The sequence below is a fragment of the Salmo salar genome, chromosome ssa09 (assembly GCF_905237065.1).
Source record: "Salmo salar chromosome ssa09, Ssal_v3.1, whole genome shotgun sequence".
Lineage (NCBI taxonomy): Eukaryota > Metazoa > Chordata > Actinopteri > Salmoniformes > Salmonidae > Salmo > Salmo salar.
This window is the reverse complement of record NC_059450.1, coordinates 80,827,827-80,850,593: the sequence shown is the minus strand read 5'-3', so window position 1 is coordinate 80,850,593 and position 22,767 is coordinate 80,827,827.

Genomic DNA, 22,767 nt, shown 5'->3' with positions numbered 1-22,767 from the left:
TAACAAATAACCCTTTTACTGGTCAGGACGTGACTGTATGTTACCAATACAATTTGATTTGAGTTGATTTGATGGAATTTGCTAATCAAATGCCACTGGATTTGGTGCATTTGGAAAGTACTCATACCCCTTCACTTTTTCCATATTTTGTTAATGTATTAAAAATGTATTAAAATGTATTAAATAAATGTTTTCCCTCATCCATCTACACACACACCCCATAATGACCAAGTGAAAACAAGTTTTTAGAAATGTTTGCAAAAATGTACATAAGTATTCAGAACCTTTGGTATGAGACTCGAAATTGAGCTCAGGTGCATCCTGTTTCAATTGATCATCCTTGAGATGTTTCTATAAATTGATTGTAGTCAACCTGTGGTAAATTCAATTGATTGGACATGATTTGGAAAGGCACACACCTGTCTATATAAGGTCCCAAACTTGACAGAGCATGTCAGAGCAAAAACCAAGCCATGAGGTCGAAGGAATTGTCCGTAGAGCTCCAAGACAGGATTGTGTCGAGGCACAGATCTGGTTAAGGGTACCAAAAAATCTATTGTTTTTAAAAATGTACAAATTAAAGGAAATATATGGTTTAAACTTGTCTTTAATTTGTATTTGTTTTAAATGTTAATACATCCCTAAATGTTTATACATTGTGTTTACATCATTAAGCCTTTATGTATGTGTTATAAATTACCAAACGTGTCCGACTTTATATTAAGTACTGTCGTGTCTTTGGGCACCATTAACTTGAAGACATGTTTATCAAATAACTCCCTATAATTATTATTACGCGATTAAACTGATTAATCGTTTAATTGTAATTAACTAGGAGATCGGGGCACCAAGGAAAATATTCAGATTACAAAGTTATAATTTTCCTAATATAACTTTCCTATATTATAACATCATATATTATATTATATTATAGTATAGGCCGATTATCTTCTGGTTTAAATGGTGTATTTTACCTCGCGTCCAGTCTCATTCCAAACATCGTAAATTGTTGTATCTGCACGAATCCAGCCTTTACTAAAAGTCATCCATACATCAATTGTCTTAAAATCATTTATTTACTAAACTAAGTAATTCACAGAAAGCATACAAACAGTAGTTATCGTTACAAAGAAATGGTAGAGGAATGTGCTCTAGTGGGCTAAACAGGCATGGCTGGTGTCTTGTTAAACAAAGGGTCATAAAGGGCAGCTGGGGAGGCACACAGAGTTCATTAATATTAGCAATTGATATGCTAACCTTTGCACATGAACGCTCACTCATTCGGGAACAATTGCAATCAGTATATATTTTACGCTCAGTGTGTGTCGGGATCCTTGTTGGAGAGTTCTGTTCTGTTGGAGAGTTTTGTCCTCGTTCTCTCTCTCTCTCTCTCGGTTAGAATGGATCTTTCAAAGTGACATTCATTAATGTCGTTATAGAATGGATGTTTCGTCGGTCTTCGCGTTCGATGATATCGAGTACTTAGCTGCAGACTAATAATTAATATCAAAGACTTGTTGTTATTCTTTAGACTATCGATAGGTCTGATGAAAGAAAATCAGGGTGGGGGTTTTATACGTGAACATAGAACAGGCTTGTCACATGACGCCTGGTCCTGTCTGTGTCCCTGGGGGGCGTGCCGATGACTGATTTAAGCTTTGAACAGAAATACATTCTATCACATTAACCTCTATGGGCACCCGTGGTGCACTCCATCAACAGCAGGTGCATTTCAAGAGCGGCAAATTTGAATCCAAATAAATGTCAAAATTCAAATTTTTCAAACATACAACTATTTTACACCCTTTGAAAGATAAACATCTCCTTAATCTAAACACGTTTTACGATTTCAAAAAGGTTTTACGGCGAAAGCATAAATTTAGAGTATGTTAGGACAGTACATTTACAAGAGTTGTGTGTAATGTTGTGCCAATTCAAAGACAGGCGTCACCAAAACCATAAAATCAGCTAAAATGATGCACTAACCTTTTACAATCTCCAACAGATGACACTCCTAGGACATTGTGTTAGACAATGCATGCATTTTTAGTTCTATCAAGTTCATATTTATATCCAAAAACAGCGTTTTACTGTGGCGTTGATGTTCAGGAAATCGTTTCCCTCCAATAACCGGCATTCAAGTCAGCACCACAAATTAAATAATTAAAATTAGAAAACATTGGTAAAATATTATATTGTCATTTAAAGAATTATAGATTTACATCTCTTCAACGCAATCAACTTGCCAGATTTAAAAATAACCTTACTGGGAAATCACACTTTGCAATAATCTGAGCACTGCGCCCAGAAAAATACGCGTTGCGATACAGACTAGCCGCCATGTTGGGGAGATCTAAAATCGAAAATACTATGTAAATAATCCATTACCTTTGATTCTCTTCATCAGATGTCACTTCCAGGTATCACAGGTCCATAACGAATGTAGTTTTGTTCAAAAAAGCTCATCATTTATGTCCAAAAATCTCCGTCTTGTTAGCACATGATCTAAGCCCGCCGGACTTCACTTCATGAACGAGGGGAAAAAATATATTTACGTTCGTTCAAACATGTCAAACGTTGTATGGCATAAATCATTAGGGCCTTTTTAACCAGAACATGAATAATATTCAAGGTGGACGAATGCATTCTCTTTTATAACGTATTGGAACGAGGGTACCCAACATGAACTCGCGCGCCAGGTGTCTAATGGGCCATCATCGTTCCATGGCTCTTGTTCGGTCAGATCTCCCTCCAGAAGACTCAAAACACTTTGTAAAGGCTGGTGACATCTAGTGGAAGCAATAGGAAGTGCCAAAATATTCCTCAGCCCCTGTGTTTTTCAATGGCATAGGTTTAAAGGTAATACAACACATCAGGTATCCACTTCCTGTCAGAATCTGTCTCAGGGTTTTGCCTGCCAAATGAGTTCTGTTATACTCACAGACACCATTCAAACAGTTTTAGAAACTTTAGGGTGTTTTCTATCCATATATAATAAGTATATGCATATTCTAGTTACTGGGTAGGATTAGTAACCAGATTAAATCGGGTAAATTTTTTTATCCAGCCGTGCAAATACTGCCCCCTAGCCCTAACAGATTAACATCAGTACATAGCATCTCAACGTATTCCAAATAGCTTTATCCTTATTAATACATGTTATACAACCATTTAGATGCAAGTCCCATAGCTGAGGCTATTATATAAACCGTATTATGGTATTGTCTCTACTGAGTATCACAAAATTGTACCAAGCGGACCAGTTCGTAGCTGGATTCTTCACCGATCTTTTATACCTTCTCCAGAACATAAATGTCGTTCGGTTCCCCAATTCTGTGAGTTGGAAGAATTTCCTTTGTCTCTCTATGAAACCCCTCTGTCTCATCTGGGCCAGGTGGCAGGACATTCTCCTTTAGAATTTTACGACCGCCTTGACAGGGCCTGGGTAGGGAGAGGTAGGTAGGGGGATGGTGCAAGGGGGAGGGGGTCAACTGTGCTCCCTGTTCCCAGAGAGAGGGCAACGTCATGACAGTACATATGATCATATGATACAAGGCAATTATGGATGCGTTATGATAAACTGAAGCTGTCTCACGTCAAAGTATTACAGGACACTGCATAAAGTGTCAGTAAATAGGTTATAAACATTCTGTTGATTTATTTTTCCACAGTTTACTGTCGGGTGTGGGACGTATTTAGATGGATAGATGGATCTGTAAAGCTTGTGTGTCAGAACCAAGATGATTTGGAGTAGTCCTACAGAACCAGGTATTTCTCTTCTATTCCCATGTTGGAGACCATGGCTTGATTACAATCTCTTACAATGGTGCCAACATTTTGTAGCTGATCTTTCAATGGGGGAGTGGGTGAATATGTCAAAGACCTGACTGGGCCCAAGCACCGCACAGTATGGCTCGTTATATTGTTGTGTGCTGAGGAACATGTAACTTGGTTCCAGAAGAAAGCCACTTTCAATGTCCTTATGTTCAATTTCCTTACGAACATTTACCGCTATTGCGCACAATATAAGCCTGGGATAGCAACCATTCAAAGTTGTCCTTAGTGGGAGTGAGCATGCTAAATATTCTAAACAAATGCTTAGCAAAAACATTACCCCTGGTCGTCACTTGTTATCACAGCCACAAAGTCATCATTATGGCTAAATTATGGCTAAACCCAGGCCATTTTCACAATTTCACTTCTTAAAATGTTTTAATTATTATTTTTTTAAACCTAACACGAACCTTAACCTTAACCATACTGCTAATGTTATGCATAACCCTAACCTTAAATTAAGACAATTTTCGTTTTCATGATTTTTTACCATTTAGCCATATTTTGACTTTGTGTCTGTGCTATCTAGTGGAAACCATCCCCCTGGCCTCAAGGGAGAGAAAAAAAAGCAGGCCCTACCTTCCAGCTAGCTAATTAGCAAAGGACATAGCTAGCTAGCTAATGGCTTCACGAGAAGAAGAAACTATCCAAATAAGAGTTACAAACACAATCTCTTTATTGCCAAGACATCGGACGATACGACAGAGGTGCACACGACACGTGGGGAAGGTGATGTGGGAGATGATTGGTTGGTAGATTAAGGCAGAGTAATGCTTCTCCCGGCACTCTGATATTGGCTATCGAAGTTTGATGGTTTGGTCTACCAGGCCTTCCGCGGATTTGGGCGGAAGTGTATGAGAACGAGATTAGGTGTAATGGGACTAACGTGTCTTCACGTTAGAGCATGAACCATCCTTCAGCACAACATGTCATCCTGCATAAAGCACATGTTTATATCATATTCAACATAGTGGGCTATGTCACATTTGACATTGGTGATTATGTCACGCAGTCATGCCACATTAATGAAGGCTTAATAAAGCATAATATATGGTTATATACAGTTGAAGTCGGAAGTTTACATACACCTTAGCCAAATACATTTAAACTCAGTTTTTCACAATTCCTGACATTTAATCCTAGTAAAAAGTCCCTGTTTTAAGTCAGTAAGGATCACCATTTTAATTTAAGATTGTGAAATGTCAGAATAATAGTAGCGAGAATGATTATTTCAGCTTTTATTTCTTTCATCACATTCCCAGTGGGTCAGAAGTTGACATACACTCAATTAGTATTTGGAAGCATTGCCTTTAAATTGTTTAACTTGGGTAAACATTTCGGATAGCCTTCCACAAGCTTCCACAATAAGTTGGGAGAATTTTGGCTCATTACTCCTGACAGAGCTGGTGTAACAGTCGGGTTGCTCGCACACGCTTTTTCAGTTCTGCCCACACATTTTCTATAGATTTGAGGTCAAAGCTTTGTGATGGCCACTCCAGTACCTTGACTTTGTTGTCCTTAAGCCATTTTGCCACAACTTTGGAAGTATGCTTGGTGTCATTGTCCATTTGGAAGACCCATTTGCGACCAAGCTTTAACTTCCTGACTGATGTCTTGAGATGTTGCTTCAATATATCCACATACTTTTGATACCTCATGATGCCATCTATTTTGTGAAGTGCACCAATCCCTCCTGCAGCAAAGCACCCCCACAACATGATGCTGCCACCCCCGTGCTTCACGGTTGGTATGGTGTTCTTCAGCTTGCAAGCGTCCCCCTTTTTCCTCTAAACATAACGATGGTCATTATGGCCAAACAGTTCCATTTTTGTTTCATCAGACCAGAGGACATTTCTCCAGAAAGTACAATCTTTCTCCCCATGTGCAGTTGCAAACAGTAGTCTGGCTTTTTTATGGCGGTTTTGGAGCAGTGGCTTCTTCCTTGCTGAGTGGCCTTTCAGGATATGTCAATATAGGACTCGTTTTACTGTGAATATAGACACTTTTGTACCTGTTTCCTCCAGCATCTTCACAAGGTCCTTTGCTGTTGTTCTGGGATTGATTTGCACTTTTCGCACCAAAGTACGTTCATCTCTAGGAGACAGAACGTGTTTCCTTCCTGTGCGGTATGACGGCTACGTGGTCCCATGCTGTTTATACTTGCGTACTATTGTTGGTACAGATGAACGTGGTACGTTCAGGCATTTGGAAATAGCTACCAAGGATGAACCAGACTTGTGGAGGTCCACCATTTTTTTTCTGATGTCTTGGCTGATTTATTTTGATTTTCCCATGATGTCAAGCAAAGAGGCAATGAGTTTGAAGGTAGGCATTGAAATAAATCCACAGGTACACCTCCGATTGACTTAAATGATGTCAATTAGCCTATCAGAAGCTTCTAAAGCCATGACATCATTTTCTGCAATTTTCCAAGCTGTTTAAAGGCACAGTCAACTTAGCGTATGCAAACTTCTGACCCACAGGAATTGTGATACAGCAAATTATAAGTGAAATAATCTGTCTGTAAACAACTGTTGGAAAAATGACTTGTGTCATGCACAATGTAGATGTCCTAACCGACTTGCCAAAACTATAGTTTGTTAACAAGAAATGTGTGGAGTGGTTGAAAAACAAGTTTTAATGACTCCAACCTAAGTGTATGTAAACTTCCGACTTCAACTGTGTACTTTAACACATTTATGTAGTGCTTATGAAGGCATTATGAAGGCTTTATGAAGCCTTTATAAGCTGAACGTCGTTTAAAGCGGGACTCACTTATTGAAATTGTATTTATATTTTTATTTATTAGTTATATTATTTTGATATTGAATACTGACCTATTGGGTAGGGCTTGCAAATTTGCCATTTCTCTATGACAAATAAAACTTGCAACTTAAAACCTCTTCCCCCAAACTCCACTGCCCTCCACAAAACCCCAGCGCCCTTCTACCAGCAGTGGCTGTTTAAAACAGCATTTATTTTCAGTCTGTGCTGCTTCCTGCTCTCCTTCCTGGCCTGGGGGCCTGCGAGGGCTGGTGTACTGCACTGGATTGTATAATTAAGCCTGAGTGTTTTACTTGAGGTTGAATGATGGGAAATAACATATGCAATTTGGCTTTGGGCGTTTGGCTTCACCCATTTATTTCTATCAGTCTTCATCAGTCTGAGGATGTCTCGGCTAAACAGTTGTAATAACAGCCGGAAAATGGCTTTGGAGGTGCATTCACCCATTCACCTATCCATGTAGATGGGTGTCAAGTAAAGAGGGATACCTTCAAACGAGGGTTAGGGGTTTAATGTAGCTGGCCTTCTCACATCTGAAAAGGGCTGAGTCGTCGACCATGTCCAATTCATGCTTTGATAGACTTTACAGCACAAGGGTTCCAATTGTGCTATTTCCTCTAAAGCACTTTGTGTAAGATTCAGATATTCTAGTGAACAGGCATGAGCTGCCATGAAATAGGATTAGTATTAGAGACAATTTCCCCAACAAAGCCTTGTAAGACGAAGGAGAATCTATACTGTAGAGAGCCAGCCATCTTGTGTGCTTTGTTCCGGGCTCTTGTGTTGTGAAGGCAGCGCTCTGAAAATGTGACTTCTGACCCTTGTTACTGTAACTGGGGGAAAAAAAAACATCCTCATAGGATTCAGTGGTAATACAAACAAACCAGTTTCTAACAGGATGGAATTGGAAGCCAAAGGTAGTTATTCTTTGGTTGAGTTATACAGGTCTGAGCTAATACTGTGCTGTGCCTGATTCATTACCAGTTGTCTGGCCACTCATTTGTCAGCTACTCCAAATTAGATATTTTCTCTCACGCGTCGTCTTGTCTTCTCTGGTTAACTTTTCTATCTGTCGACCCGTTAATAAGCCAATTGCAGGGATCAATTAAGAGGTGTTGGTGAATGATCCCAATGTTAAATGGAAGATTACAACCTGATTAGTGACTAAGTGATTGCCCTAATGAGGTGCTACAATTGCTCCGATTGCGGTAGTCAGGCTGGCAGATAGGTTGCAGTAGTGGCTTCAGTTTCCCTCGTTCATTGTTAAATGTTCTGTGTTAAGGTGTAGTAGTCTGAGTCATACGCAGCACCGTGGCAGTTACTTTTTTCAGTAATGGTATTCATGGCCTCTGCCTTTTGTGGCGTATTGCAGTGGAGAACATTGGTGCCGTTCATTACCCTGAGTTATAATGCTACCTTTGCCTCAGCTATACATGCTCGCATTAAATACTTGCTGATTATCCACTATGCTGTGGTCTTTATCTCAGAGAAATAGTGAGACTGCCTTGTGTGTTGTGGACATGGTTTAGATCCTGTCTCTTTTTTATTTGACCTTCTAGTTTAAGACACAAGGTCATTGTCTATGACAGTACAGCCACAGGCAGATGAGAAAGGCAGGGTGAATGCAGAGCCCAATGCTTTGACAATGTTCCTACCAGCCCTGTATTAATAGCCAGCATGCCAAGAAGAGATCTCTCAAAGTCCCAGTCCCAGGTGTTGCAGTGGCCTGCAGACTGCTGCATCTGGCAGAGAATTCGCATTTCTGCTCCAGTGTCAGCAGTGAGCTAATCGGGATGTGGAGCCAGAGTCCCCCTCCCTCTCCTGAAACCTCCCTAACCTCCACTAACACATCTCACTGTTGCAATACTGATGATGACTCTGTTCTTAATGAGCTGGAAAATATAACCATTCTGTGTAAATATATATTCAGACAAGCAGTTTGTAAGTCTGATGTCTGTAAAGCACACATGTGTATACACTTTACACACTGTCAAAGACATACAGTCTGAATTAATACGCTCTCTCACTCTCTCGCTCTCTCTCACACCCATCCAGCCACCCATCCACGCACGCACACACGTTTCATGTGACACACAATTTATTTGTGGGAAAACTGTAATTTCAACCATTTAAGATACTCATCCCTCTCTCTGGAGTTTAAAATGGAGCCAGCGGGATGCAAAGCAACATTGGCTGACCATTAAATGACATGTGTGGCAGAGATGGATGAGCTGTGCTTTCTGAGCCCAACATCAGAAGCAGATGAAAACCACTGATCCCATGGAGTTGAGGAGGGACTGCCTGCTCCCACCTGTCTCCTTGTCCTCCGCATCAACATCCTCTGATCAGACTTCAATACACTAGGCTACTTAACAGGATGCTCTCTCATCACCACTAGGCTACCTAACAGGATGCTCTCCCATCACCACTAGGCTACTTAACAGGATGCTCTCTCATCACCACTAGGCTACCTAACAGGATGCTCTCCCATCACCACTGGACTACCTAACAGGATGCTCTCCCATCACCACTAGGCTACCTAACAGGATGCTCTCTCATCACCACTAGGCTACCTAACAGGATGCTCTCCCATCACCACTGGACTACCTAGCAGGATGCCACTCTCATCACCACTAGACATGGCCAGACGGAATGCCAGGACGCTTACTCAGAGCATGCGCTGACCAGCTGGCAAGTGTCTTCACTAACATTTTAAACCTCTCCCTGTCCCAGTCTGTTAAAGCTACATGTTTCAAGCAGACCACCATAGTCCCTGTGTCCAAGAAGCCAAGGCAACCTGTCTAAATGACCATCACCCCGTAGCACTCATATCTGTAGCCATGAAGTGCTTTGAAAGGATGGTCATATCTCACATCAACACCATCATCCCAGACACCCTGGACCCACTCCAATTCACATACCACCCCAACAGATCCACAGATGACACAATTTTTACTTCCCGCCACACTGCCTTTTTCCACCTGGACAAAAGGAACACCTACTGTATGTGAGAATGCTGTTCATTGACTACAGCTCAGCTGTTCAAACACCATATTGCCCTCCAAGCTCATCACTAAACTAAGGACCATGGGACTGAACACCTGCCTCTGCAACTGGATCCTGGACTTCCTGACAGGATGCCCCCAGGGGTGAGGGTAGGTAACAACATATCTGCCACAACACGGGGGCCCCTCAGAGGTGTGTGCTTACTCCCCTTCTGTACTCCCTGTTCATCCATGAATGAGTGGATGCGCACGACTCCAACACCATCATTAAGTTTGCTAACAACACGACAGTTGTAGGTCTGATCACCGACAACGATGAGACAGCCTGCAGTGAGGAGGTCAGAGACCTGGCAGTGCGGTGCCAGAACTACAACCTCTCCCTCAACATCAGGAAGACAAAGAGGCTGATCGTGGACTACAAGAAACGGAGGGCCGAGCATGCCCCCATTCACATCGACGGGGCTGGCATGGAATGGGTCAAGAGCTTCAAGTTACTCGATGTCCACATCACTAAGGATCATTCATGGTCTTAACACACCAACACAGTCGTGAAAATGGCACGACAATGCCTCTACCTCCTCAGGAGGCTGAAAAGACCCTCAGATCCTAAAAACATTCTACAGCTACACCATTGAGAACATCTTGACCGGTTGCATATCCGCATGGTATGGCAACTGCTTGGCATCCGACCGCAAGGCGCTACAGAGGGTAACGCATATGGCCCAGTACATCACTGGGGCCGAGCTCCCTGCCATCCAGGACCTCTATACAAGGCGGTGTCAGAGGAAGGCCTTAAAAATTGTCAAAGACTCCAGCCACCCAAGCCATAGATTGTTTTCTCTGCTACCTCATGGCAAACAGTACTAATTCACCAAGTCTGGAACCAACAGGACCTTGAACAGCTTCTACCCTCAAGCTATAAGACTGCTAAATAGTTTGTTAAATAGTCCGGGTAGCTATTTGGTTAACTAACTTTTTTTACTCATCACATATGCTGCTGCTACTCTTTACTATCTGTTACCTACTGTATGTACATATCTACCTCAATAACCCTCAGTACTGGTACCCTGTGTATAAAGCAAAGACAGCAAAGTTAGCATTACTCATTGTGTATTTATTATTACCGTAATTTCCGGACTATAAGCCGCAACTTTTTTCCCACACTTTGAACCTCGCGGCTTAAACAATGACGCGGCTAATATATGGATTTTTCCTGCTTTCAATTTTTTTTTATCCAAAAAAAGACATTCTGTGATGTGCTCAGTTTTTTGGCGGCAGGTAGCTTTCATTTTACCAATGAAATTGCCGAACGGGTTAAGGTTAAACAACTTTTGTTTACTGTTTAGATTAAATCGAGCGCTCTCAAACTTCCCATCATTTTGATTACGGTAGTCATTTTGTCACCCTCATCATGGCGAAGACACGGAGAAATGCATATGATGCAGCTTTCAAGTTGAAGGCGATTGATCTGGCTGTTGGAAAAGGAAATAGAGCTGCTGCACGGGAGCTTGGTCTTAATGAGTCGATGATAAGACGTTGGAAACAGCAGCGTGAGGAATTGACTCAGTGCAAAAAGACAACTAAAGCTTACTGCTCATTTTAAATTTTTTGTTACAAGCCGTGTTTCGTTAAAGCCTGTGTAAAGTTAATTTGTTTCAATGTACCGGTAGGCACCTGCGGCTTATAGACATGTGCGGCTTATTTATGTTCAAAATAAAATAAAAAAATTAATTCAGTGGGTGCGGCTTATATTCAGGTGCGCTCAATAGTCCGGAAATTACGGTACTTTCATTATTATGTGTTTTACTTTTCTATTATTTCTCTATTTTCGTTCTCTCTGCATTGTTGGGAAGGGCCCGTAAGCATTTCACTGTTAGTCCACACCTGTGTTAACAAAGCATGTGATGAATACAAATCGACTGGATATGACAACAGGATGCTCTCCTATTGATCCTCACTTCACACACTTGTATACTGTTTGTATTTGTGTCTTATGTGTGTGTAAGAGAAAGAGTAACATTTGATATAGTAAAGAGGTCTGTGTTCTCAATCTTTACAATATTTGTTGTCCAAGACCAATGGAATGACAAGGAAAGGAATGCACCTGGCAGTCCCTGAATGTCGTAATTAGCCATTTTCATGGGATGTCGTGAATTTTCGAGGAAAGCAAAAGAACCTCAATGATTGCAACAGCTCTGACAACGGGCTCGCAGATGTTGGCTGGTGCCTCTAATTACACCCAGCATGTTAATAAGGTCATGCCAAGGTGTGGGTTCTGAGAGCTGCTGGAGTCTGTCAAGCATGAATGCAGCAGAGTTTTTACTAAATGAACCCAGCAGAGTGAAGTAACAGAACAATCCATTGGGTATGGAGATTCATAAGGTGGAGATGGTTAGGGGGACAAGATGAGAACAGACACACAAGATGAGAACAGAAACACAAGGCATACAAAGGCACTGAACCTGCGCCACTGTTTGTCCTTGTGAACTCAGGTTTCCTCTAGAAATTCATCTCAAACAACAGCTGTGTCTTAATGCAGAGTATATAGTTCTGTTCGTTGAATTTGGTCACGTCGTAACCGGGAATGCAATTAACATCCCTTAAAGGACCAATGAATGCATGCAAAGAAGTGTACGCACACCAATACAATCAGTTAAACATAACTTCATTACAGTTAACTATGATGGGTCAAAGGAGAAGTAGAGATATCATATTGAAAGTAGTCATGCCCATACAACTCCATCAACATTATGTATTCACAGGTTGTCATATATAATGTCTATGACAACATTGCTATTTTATTTGGGAGGAAGTATATGTGCGGCTTATTTATTTGTGCCGACAGTGAATTACAGTATATGCCTATCATTTAAAGCATTGTGAGAGTATTGATTTTAATGCTTCTTAGAGATATTGACTTGGTAGTAAACAATCTATGAATCCATATCAACTTTATTGCAGCCTCTGACATGATAATTATTAATGGATTGGAATAATCACATATCTATCTCAATCCTCAGTGACGGTCAATACTGTGATGCTAGATTGCTAATTGGTTAAAGTTTTGTCATTGGTTCACGTGCATGTTGTCCATATGAGGACATCCCCAATTCTCTGTCAACATTTAGTCAAATCTCCTATCATCCATCAAACATAATAGGTTTGATCAGGTTTCAAATGGACTGGTTTATTTACTGACTGAAAGTCAATACATCTAGACTGCTCTCTGATGATCTTGTATTTTCAATGATGGAAGTATATTAAAACATGATGAGTCATTCCATGAGGGTCAATTGAAACCTGATGTCAGTAGAGGTTCCGTGTAAGGAATAACCCTTCAACTAAACATCTGTCAGGTTGCATTCTCATTTTGGTGCTGTTGATGCTTTCTATATTTGGGTACAAGCTATTTTGCACGCCAAGCATGACCAGAGTATCATTTAGTGTCTTGGTCAATGCCCCAGGGCAGACTGGGTGCAAGCTGTCTACTCGGTGCATCATTTCAGTGTGTACTCTCTCAGTAAACTTCTGCAATGTCACACACTGGGTCTGTTATGGGTGGGGAGAATGACAACAGTGCATGGGTGCGTGAAAAAAAACTGTTGGCAAGCAAAGTTTCTTGCAGTTTGCACAAGCTCACTCTATATGAATTACAGTGCTGGAATATTGTTGAAAAGTGCAATAAGCCACAACCATTTGGACATAAATGTAATGCGAACATGTCCTAGGATACACAGCCAATAGACAAAAATCTGAGTTTATTAACATGTACCGTGGCCAATCAAGCCATAAGCTGACCTGATGGCAAGTTATCACCAAAGGATGGAGAATGTCCTAATATGGACACCGTACATATTGCACATGACGGTAAGCTATTTAATGCACCTTCCTCTGTTGTGTAGGCAATCAGGTCAGGTTTATCATAAACATGCTGTGTCTATTATGATTTGTTCAGCGGCGGCCAGCCCGTTAGGGCATTAGGGGCAGCGCACCACTTGTGATTGGTGAAAAAAAAAATGTTTTTAAATGTTTTTTATAAAATAAAAATATATATACAGTGCATTTGGAAAGTATTCAGACCCCTTGACTTTTTCCACATGTTGTTACGTTACAGCCTTATTCTAAAATGGATTAAAAACATCTTCATCAACTACACACAATACCCCATAATGACAAAGCAAAAACCGGTTTTTGGAATTTATTTGCAAAAAATGTTAGTGAAGGGTAAAGTCTCAAACTTATTCCACTCTGTTCATGACAGATTATAGTTTTCGGAACAGAAAACTGTATTGAGATCAAAGCTTTCATCAATGAGAAAATGTGCAGAATGTCAGCCAAAATCTATCTTGTTCCATTTTCTCCCACTACCGGCCAATAAGCTTCCTCTCACTACCATAATGAGTGGAAACGCCAAGCGAATGCTTCACATTTTATACATCTATTGAAATATCTGTCTCATTGTTCTATCCGTGGTTCTACTGTAGGTGACAGGGAAACATGTGTGGACTAAAACTGCATAAAACAGTGTGTATCACAAAGCATGATAAAATTAATTAGCCAGCTACAGCAACTTTTTGAAACATTGAGAAATAGTTTGGTAGATCTTTTGGGGGTCAAATTCACAAGTTATCTACCGTTGATAAGCAGGTAGTTAGCTGTAGTTAGCTAGTTAGCTCCCATTCCAATTTATTTTCAAAACGAATATCTGACTAACTCGGAAATATGTTATTTTAGAATGAAAGTTACCTGGCTAGCGCATCATGCTTTGTGACATAATGTAATCTAGCAATCCCTAGTTAAATCATGTGTTTTCACTTATTGCATCTGCGTGCTTGTTGTGTTTTTCCTGGTGCACTCGTTTGTTCCTGACATGAGCTAGCAGCTCAATGCTTTACAGTACAGGCAACAGTGAAATAGTTGTGCTTATGCTGTTGTTCAAATGCATAGATTGCTTTATATTTCTTCTCAAATAAACTACCAGTAGTTTGAAAACTTGGCATCATGTTTCTGTGATGCTGCTTTGTTGCCAACTCCAACCACCTCGCGCCCTGGGTATTCAGCCAATCAGCTGCTGCCACTGATTTGATTTGATTCATTTATATTTTTGAATTGTCACTGGATTTCATATTGTTTCCATTCTTTTACATGTAAATTAGAGGTGCAGTGCATAGGCCACTGGCATCCCTTGGCAGTTCTCATTTGGTTTTTGTGGTTTTAGATGACTGATTCTTCTACTATTCAGTTTATTTGAATTCTTCCAGTTGAAGAGCCCTTCTGCTACTGTAGGTTCTCTACATGGTTATCTATTGGCAATTTACAGGTGTTGAAATGTTCAATATACCTTACTTTTTTCTCTCACTATAACTAACGCTGTAGTGGGTATTGATCAAGCTAAATAGCAGTGGTGAAAAAAGTACCCAATTGTCATACTTGAGTAAAAGTAAAGATAGAAAATTACTAAAAGTGAAAGTCACCCAGTAAAATACTACTTGAGTGAAAGTCTAAAGGTATTTGGTTTTAAATATACTTAAGTATCAAAAGTAAATGTAATAGCAAAAATATACTTAAGTATTGAAAGTAAAAGTGTAAATAATTAAAAATTCCCTGTGTTAAACAAACCACTGGGTGACTTTCACATTTTCTTGTTTTTTATTTATGGATAGCCAAGGGCACACTCCAAAACTCAGACATAATTTACAAATGAAGCATTTGTGTTTATTGAGTCAGAGGCAATAGGGATGAACAGGGATGTTCTCTTGATAAGTGCATGAATTTGACAATTTCCTGTCCTGCTAGCCATTTGAAATGTAACGAGTACTTTTGGGTGTCAGGGAAAATGTATGGAGTAAAAAGTACATTCTTTTCTTTATGGATGTAGTGAAGTAAAAGTAAAAGTTGTCAAAAATTGAAATAGTAAAGTACAGATACTCCAAAAAACGACTTAACTAGTACTTTAAAGTATTTGTGCTGAAGTACTTTACACCACTGCTAAATAGTCACCTTAAAATTTGCATCTGGGGTCTGAGAGTGTGGTTCAAGTCAGCCCTGTAGAAATGTGTGGGGAGGGTTACCACCCAGGGTTTGGGATCCAAAACGATGAACCCACAAGGTTCTCAAGGTCAGACCTCATAATATTACATTGGATTACCAGTAGTTGATCATAATATTACATTGGATTACCAGTAGCTGATCATAGTATTACATTGGATTACCAGTAGCTGATCATAATATTACATTGGAATACCAGTAGCTGATCATAGTCTTATTCCCAGACAAGGAGGATGAAGTTAGCCTCCATTTTTAATTGGGTTTATGTTTGATTGAGGTTCAGACCTCTAAATGTATTTGTCAATTAGAAATATCACTGATATCTAGAATGAAGAGTGCTTGTTAGTAAGTAGACTATGCTGTTGACTTGTACAACAGCATATTGAATAGAAATTCACATTTTTATGGATGCCCATGTTTAATGCTCAGGCCATGCCTGTCCCTTTGTGCAAGTTAATTGAGATATGCTAATGAATTGTGACAGTCACCCAGAGGTGTGTTTACACTGTGGCTAGCGTGAGGCGAATCAGTATTAGTACATATTCTTGGGGATTCATATAAGGAGAGCATGCTATGGAACATGACACTGGGTGCTTCACATTAGTCAGCTTTGCAATCAAAGCCAATGGTGTGATTCAGCACAGCATTCACAGTACTTCCACCTAAAAAGAGATACCATACCATAAAGATCCTCTCAGACTATTCAGACAGTTGTTATCAATGATCAGTGTCTGGGCTGCAAAGGATCTGGGTTACAAAGGGTTTGGGCTACATGTTTATATTGAGTGAAGTTGTTATCAGAACATTCTGTAGAGCTGCATGTACACAAGCACAAGGACAGAACAACCTTGAGCACCAGGGCCTCCTCATAGCGACTTTTCAACAAAATAAGGGCTGTGTGTTACATCGGTACACTGGTTGAATAGAGAAAAAATATGAGCATTTCATAACAAAACTCCCTTTCCCTGGTGAATGTCTTACTATAACCATATGTGCTACACTTACATGGCCAAAAGTATTTGGACACCCCTTCAAATTAGTACATTTGGCTATTTCAGCCACACCCGTTGCTAACAGGTGTATACAATTGAGCACACAGCCATGCAATCTCCATAGAAAACATTGGCAGTAGAATGGCCCGTACTGAAGAGCTCAGTGACTTTCAACGTGGCACTGTCATAGGATACCCCCTTTCCAAGAAGTCAGTTCATAAAATGTATGCCCTGCAAGACCTGCTCCGGTCAACTATAAGTGCTGTTATTGTGAAGTGGAAACGTCTAGGAGCAACAACGGCTCAGCCGCAAAGTGTATTGGATGGAGACGTGTGGTTGTTGTGTATTGGATGGAGACGTGTGGTTGTTGTGTATTGGATGGAGACATGTGGTTGTTGTGTATTGGATGGAGACGTGTGGTTGTTGTGTATTGGATGGAGACGTGTGGTTGTTGTGTATTGGATATAGACATGTGGTTGTCGTGTATTGGATGGAGACGTGTGGTTGTCGTGTATTGCATGGAGACGTGTGGTTGTTGTGTATTTCTTGAATGCTTGATGATGATGGGATATGAGAGCGAGTGGCCTAAGCTCCCAACCGGGTCTGGCTTTTCACCGTGGATGTTTGATTGACGAGCCGGCCGCTTGACCGCAGGTGGGGACCTAGCTGACTAATGTATGGAGACATGTGGTTGTTGTGTATTGGATGGAGACGTGTGGTTGTTGTGTATTGGATGGAGACGTGTGGTTGTTGTGTATTGGATGGAGACTTGTGGTTGTTGTGTATTGGATATAGACGTGTGGTTGTCGTGTATTGCATGGAGACGTGTGGTTGTCGTGTATTGCATGGAGACGTGTGGTTGTTGTGTATTTCTTGAATGCTTGATGATGATGGGATATGAGAGCGAGTGGCCTAAGCTCCCAACCGGGTCTGGCTTTTCACCGTGGATGTTTGATTGACGAGCCGGCCGCTTGACCGCAGGTGGGGACCTAGCTGACTAATGTATGGTCTCCAGAAAGCTCAAATATATATTCATTGAAATGTCATGAGTAGGAAAACATATAGCCCTCCACATCCCCACCAGGAATATCTTCTCTTAAACTTGCAGTCAGCAAAAGTTTGTAATCACAGTTCAACACTATCAGAGGGAATAGGGTACGAGTGAGAGGCGTAATGTGAAGTGGCAAGTCAGTAAACGGCTTTCTGGGAACGTTAGCCAACCTGGGAGGGTCCCGCTGCCATATGTCAAATTTAGAGCTTGGGACTTTGGTGGCATATTTGAAACGAGACTTTGGCTCACTGCGCTACTGCAGTATGCACAGCTAAATGACATCCCACAGGGTCCTGATGTGACCAATGGAGGAGCATAGGATGAGTGGATGGGTATTCCACCAGATTCCTGTAGGTACACCTCATTGCTTGACCCATATTAACACAGAAAGCCAACTCAAATGACTAGTTAATATCCCAATTTAAGGCATCCTATAAATGTATAAGGAACAACCTCATTGGATTACTAGTAGCTGATCATATTACATTGGATTACCAGTAACTGATCATAATATTACATTGGATTACTAGTAGCTGATCATAGTATTATTCCCAGACAAGGATGATGAACTTAACCTCCTTTTTTAATTGGGTTTGTTTGACTGAGGACTAATGGACTATATTGAATGGCCTCGATCACCACATATAACCCAACATAAACAACAGATTACCCTAAAACCTGATGTGAAAATGTGATCAGGGTGCTGTTTAGACAGAATAGTGGCTCTGCATTAGGCCTATGTGAAAGCTGTCTGCAGCTAACGGCATCAGCACCTGTGCCTCTGCACTCATGCTAAATGTTTTGTCATCAATGCCCTCTGTCCTTTTGTCACAGAGATGAGGTGAAAATGGCTGACTGACTGAGACCATTTCAGGCACATTCCCCTAGTCGGTCCCTCTCGTGTCTTTTTGGGAAAATGTGGAAAGAGGACAAGGAAATGTTTGGAAAGGGACATTCGATATACCCAACAAAAACAAATGAGGTCGGAAAGTAGTACAATCATCGCCACCAAATCCACATACTATACCTGCCTAACATTTCACTTAGTCTGAATACACCTCTTAGACAAACTTCTATATTCTTAGCTAAAATGAATAGGGAGGATATTCATTCACACATACACTGAGTGTGACAAATATTAGGAACACCTTCCCACATTTGTTTTAAGATGGCTGGATGTCCTTTGGGTGGTGGGCCATTCTTGATATACAGAGGAAACTGTTGAGCGTGAAAAACCCAGCAGGGGTCACAGTTCTTGACACAAACCGACTACCATACCCCGTTCAAAGGCACTTAAATCTTTTGTCTTGCCCATTGACCCTCTGAATGGCACGCATACACAATCCATGTCTCAATTGAGGCTTAAAAATAATTTTTTAACCTGTCTCCTCCCCTTCATCTAGACTGATTGAAGTGGATTTAACAAGTGACAACGAGGGATCATAGCTTTCACCTGGATCGGGTGTTCTTAATATTTTGTCCACTCAGTGGTTGTAGAGTATATAGGGTCTTTACCATGGTTGTTATTCTTTGCATCTGACACATTTTACCTATATAAAATATAGATCCCATAATACACCACACAATAGCAGAAAGTAGAAGATATGTTCATTTTCCATGTTCACAGTTCAATTGCTTTGTGGGTAAGTTTGGTGAATTTTGATTATATAATGGAGGGAACTTCACTTTACATCTAGAATTAGGAATTAGAATACTTTAATAGGATGTCTATGGTGTGTCCTCTCATAAGATGGTTCCCTAGGCTGGCCTGTGTTGTGTTACCACACTAAATGTCATTAGGGATATTTCAGAGGAAGCAAATGGCCATGTGGTCACCGTTCATATCCCAGGGGCTAGACTGCGTAATCACTAGTGCTGCTTGGTAGCACAGATACAAAACGTTGTTCTATCTAGCGAGATACAATTACAGCTAGGGGATAGGTCAGGGAGGAATATGCCATCAGGCTACAGCAAAGCTATAAACACATATACTAGATTAACTTGAATTCTGCCATTTGAATTATTTGCCATGGGAATAAACAGTCAACATTAATCTCTTCCAATGTGGTCAGTGGACTTTGGATAAAAACCTTGTAATTTATATGTTTTTAGCAAAATTCCATCTAACATGTAAATTAAGGAATCAGATTTTTTTTGGTTAAAATGTTTTTAAAAGTTTAGTGGTCTACACCTGTTGTATTTGGTGCATGTGACAAATAAAATTAGATTTGCTTACGATAAAGATTTTTTGTCTTAAATAAATCATGTTCTACTAAGTGTTTTATGTTCTCCCCTCAATCTTCTACCCAAATACATACAGCTCATTATAAATCAGTGTTATGCAGACTGTGGCAGTAGGGCTGGGCGGTATATCGTATTTTACTATATACCGGTATTTATGCACGGACCGGTTTGGGTTTTTACTTTACTTTCTATAACGGTATTTGAATGTTTGGTTTGTTAAATGTGATATACCGTGTGTAACGTCCATTTTTATAGTTTACTCCGCTACTTGAGTCATCCCTCTCCGCTCTGTCTCTCTCCATGCCGCTTTCCACACAGACCTTGTTCCACCCCGTCACTCAAGGAGCGCATTTGTTGTTGCTTGACCACGAGACACTTTTGTTCAGTCTTCATGCTCAATTCAGCACATGCAACAATGTTGATGACAACCATGTTGTTTCCAATTCGATCTTAATATAAATCCAAAAGCGTTCTATAATTACAATATTAGTTTGTTTCTTACATCTGCAAACAGCTAGTTTGTATTTTCTTAGCAAGTTAAGCTAAATCTTGTTAACCACTAATGCTAATCGCTAGCTAATAAAAGTACCGAGTCAGAGCAAATGTCTAGCTATTACAGCCTGATACCAGTGCTGGTAGAGGCCTAAATCAGCATGTTGAATGTGCATCAGCATCTTCTAAATCAAAGAGGAATAGGAATATGTTGGCCATATGAATAAAGATATAATGTAGCCAAAGATTACAGGGTCCCCTAAGAAATATGGGGCAGTCAGTCCTGTACCCTCCCTCCCTATTCATGGATGACTGACAGTGTTCCAATTAACACACCAAATCAAAATTAAATCAAATCAACTGTTATTGGTCACATGTGCCGAATACAACAGGTGTAGACTTTACCGTGAAATGCTTACTGACGAGCACTCAAAATGCAGAGTTAAAAATTAAGAACATTTACACAAAAAAAAGGAAAAAGTAGCACAATAAAATAACAATAACGAGGCTATATACAAAGAGTACAGAGTTAATATGTACATATAAGTAGGGGTAAAAGTGACTAGGCAATCAGGATAGATAATAAATAGAGTAGCAGCAGCATATGTGAAGGGTGTGAAAGAGTGTCAAAGTGTGTGTGTGTGTGTTGGAATGTCAGTGAAGAATGTGTGAGTGTGCATAGAGCCAGCGCAAGAGTCAGTGTTAAAAGAATCAGCATGTCCTTGATCGCACCAGGCCCCCTCCTGCTGTGCACATACACTCTGGGCTTAAATCCTTGTCCACCAGCAGTAGATGCAGCCATCCCACCCCCACACAGGAAGATGTCAAAACACATTACAGACAAAAGGATGATCGCTCATGGTCCTGTCACAATGCCAGGTTTCCAGGTAACTACCCAGTAGCCTCAAGCACACACACACACTGAGTGACAAAACATTAGGAACACCTGCTCTTTCCATGATGTAGACTGACCAGGTGAATCAAGGTGAAAGCTATGATCCCTTACTGATGTCATTTGTTAAATCCACTTGAATAAGTTTAGATGAAGGGGAGGAGACAGGTAAAGATTTAAGTGCCTTTGAACGGGTTATGGAAGTAGGTTCTAGGCGCACTGGTTTGTGTCAAGAACTGCAACACTGCTGGGTTTTTCATACAACAGTTTCCTGTGTTTATCAAGAATGGTCCAACACCCAAAGGACATCAAGCCAACTTGACACAACTGTGGGAAGCATTGGAGTCAACATGGGCCAGAATCCCTGTGGAACGCTTTCGACACCTTGTAGAGTCCATGCCCTGACATATTGAGGCTGATCTGAGGGCAAAAGGTGGGAGGGGGTAGAATTCAATATTCGGAAGGTGTTCCTAATGTTTGATATACTCAGTGTACATGGGTCTTCAAAACAAATCATGGAAGTTCCTAGAAAGTCAACCTGATCTGGATGTCCATAATTGGATAATTGTCAAAAACTCAAATGTTATTCTTACATTTTAGTCATTCAGCAGATGCTCTTATCCAGCATAACTAACAGTATTGACTGTGTACATTTTCATACTGGTCCCCCATGGGAATCAAACCCACAACCCTGGTGTTGCAAGCGCCATGCTCTACCAACTGAGCCACATGAGAAGTCTTAAATTGTATTGAAAGGGAACTTTACTTTCAGTGCCTTTTCTCCTTCACCCTATCTCCCTTTCAGAGAGGATTGGTTTCATTAAAACCACGCCATAATAGTTAATAAGGAACGAGCAGTATTCACTGGTTGTATGCAGAGCTGAACAATCCACTGAACTGAAGACTGTCAGTCATAATATTTACCTAAACCTGATTAACGTCCAACCTTCATTTCCATGATAACTTCCTGATATTTTTCTCACTGGCTGTTAAGTCCAGTTTGTGATGGACTTTAAACTGATTTTGAAGTGAGTCCATGACTGCTTTATATCTTCTGGGCTGTAGATTTTGGGAATTAGGGCGGCTGACAGGTGACTTAAGGACCGATGGCTCCCCCTGACACATGTACCCTGAGAAGCCCGTCTGAATTTGGACAGGTAAGTAAACAATGTGCCACTGATGAAATCCAAGCCAGCCACTTGTGTGAGCAGCACTAGTCCACCTTCATGGTTTAAATGCTGCCCATACTTCACTTGTTTGAACCAATTAAATGATTACTCTTAGAAAGAGGCAACACTTTTTATGATGTCACCAAGGCAATGTTTTGCATGATGTTGCCATTTGTCCAAGGCAATTATAGGAAGAGTTATGTAATCCCGCTGTACTGAGTACATAGGTACAGACAGCTACATTCTATTCTACAGT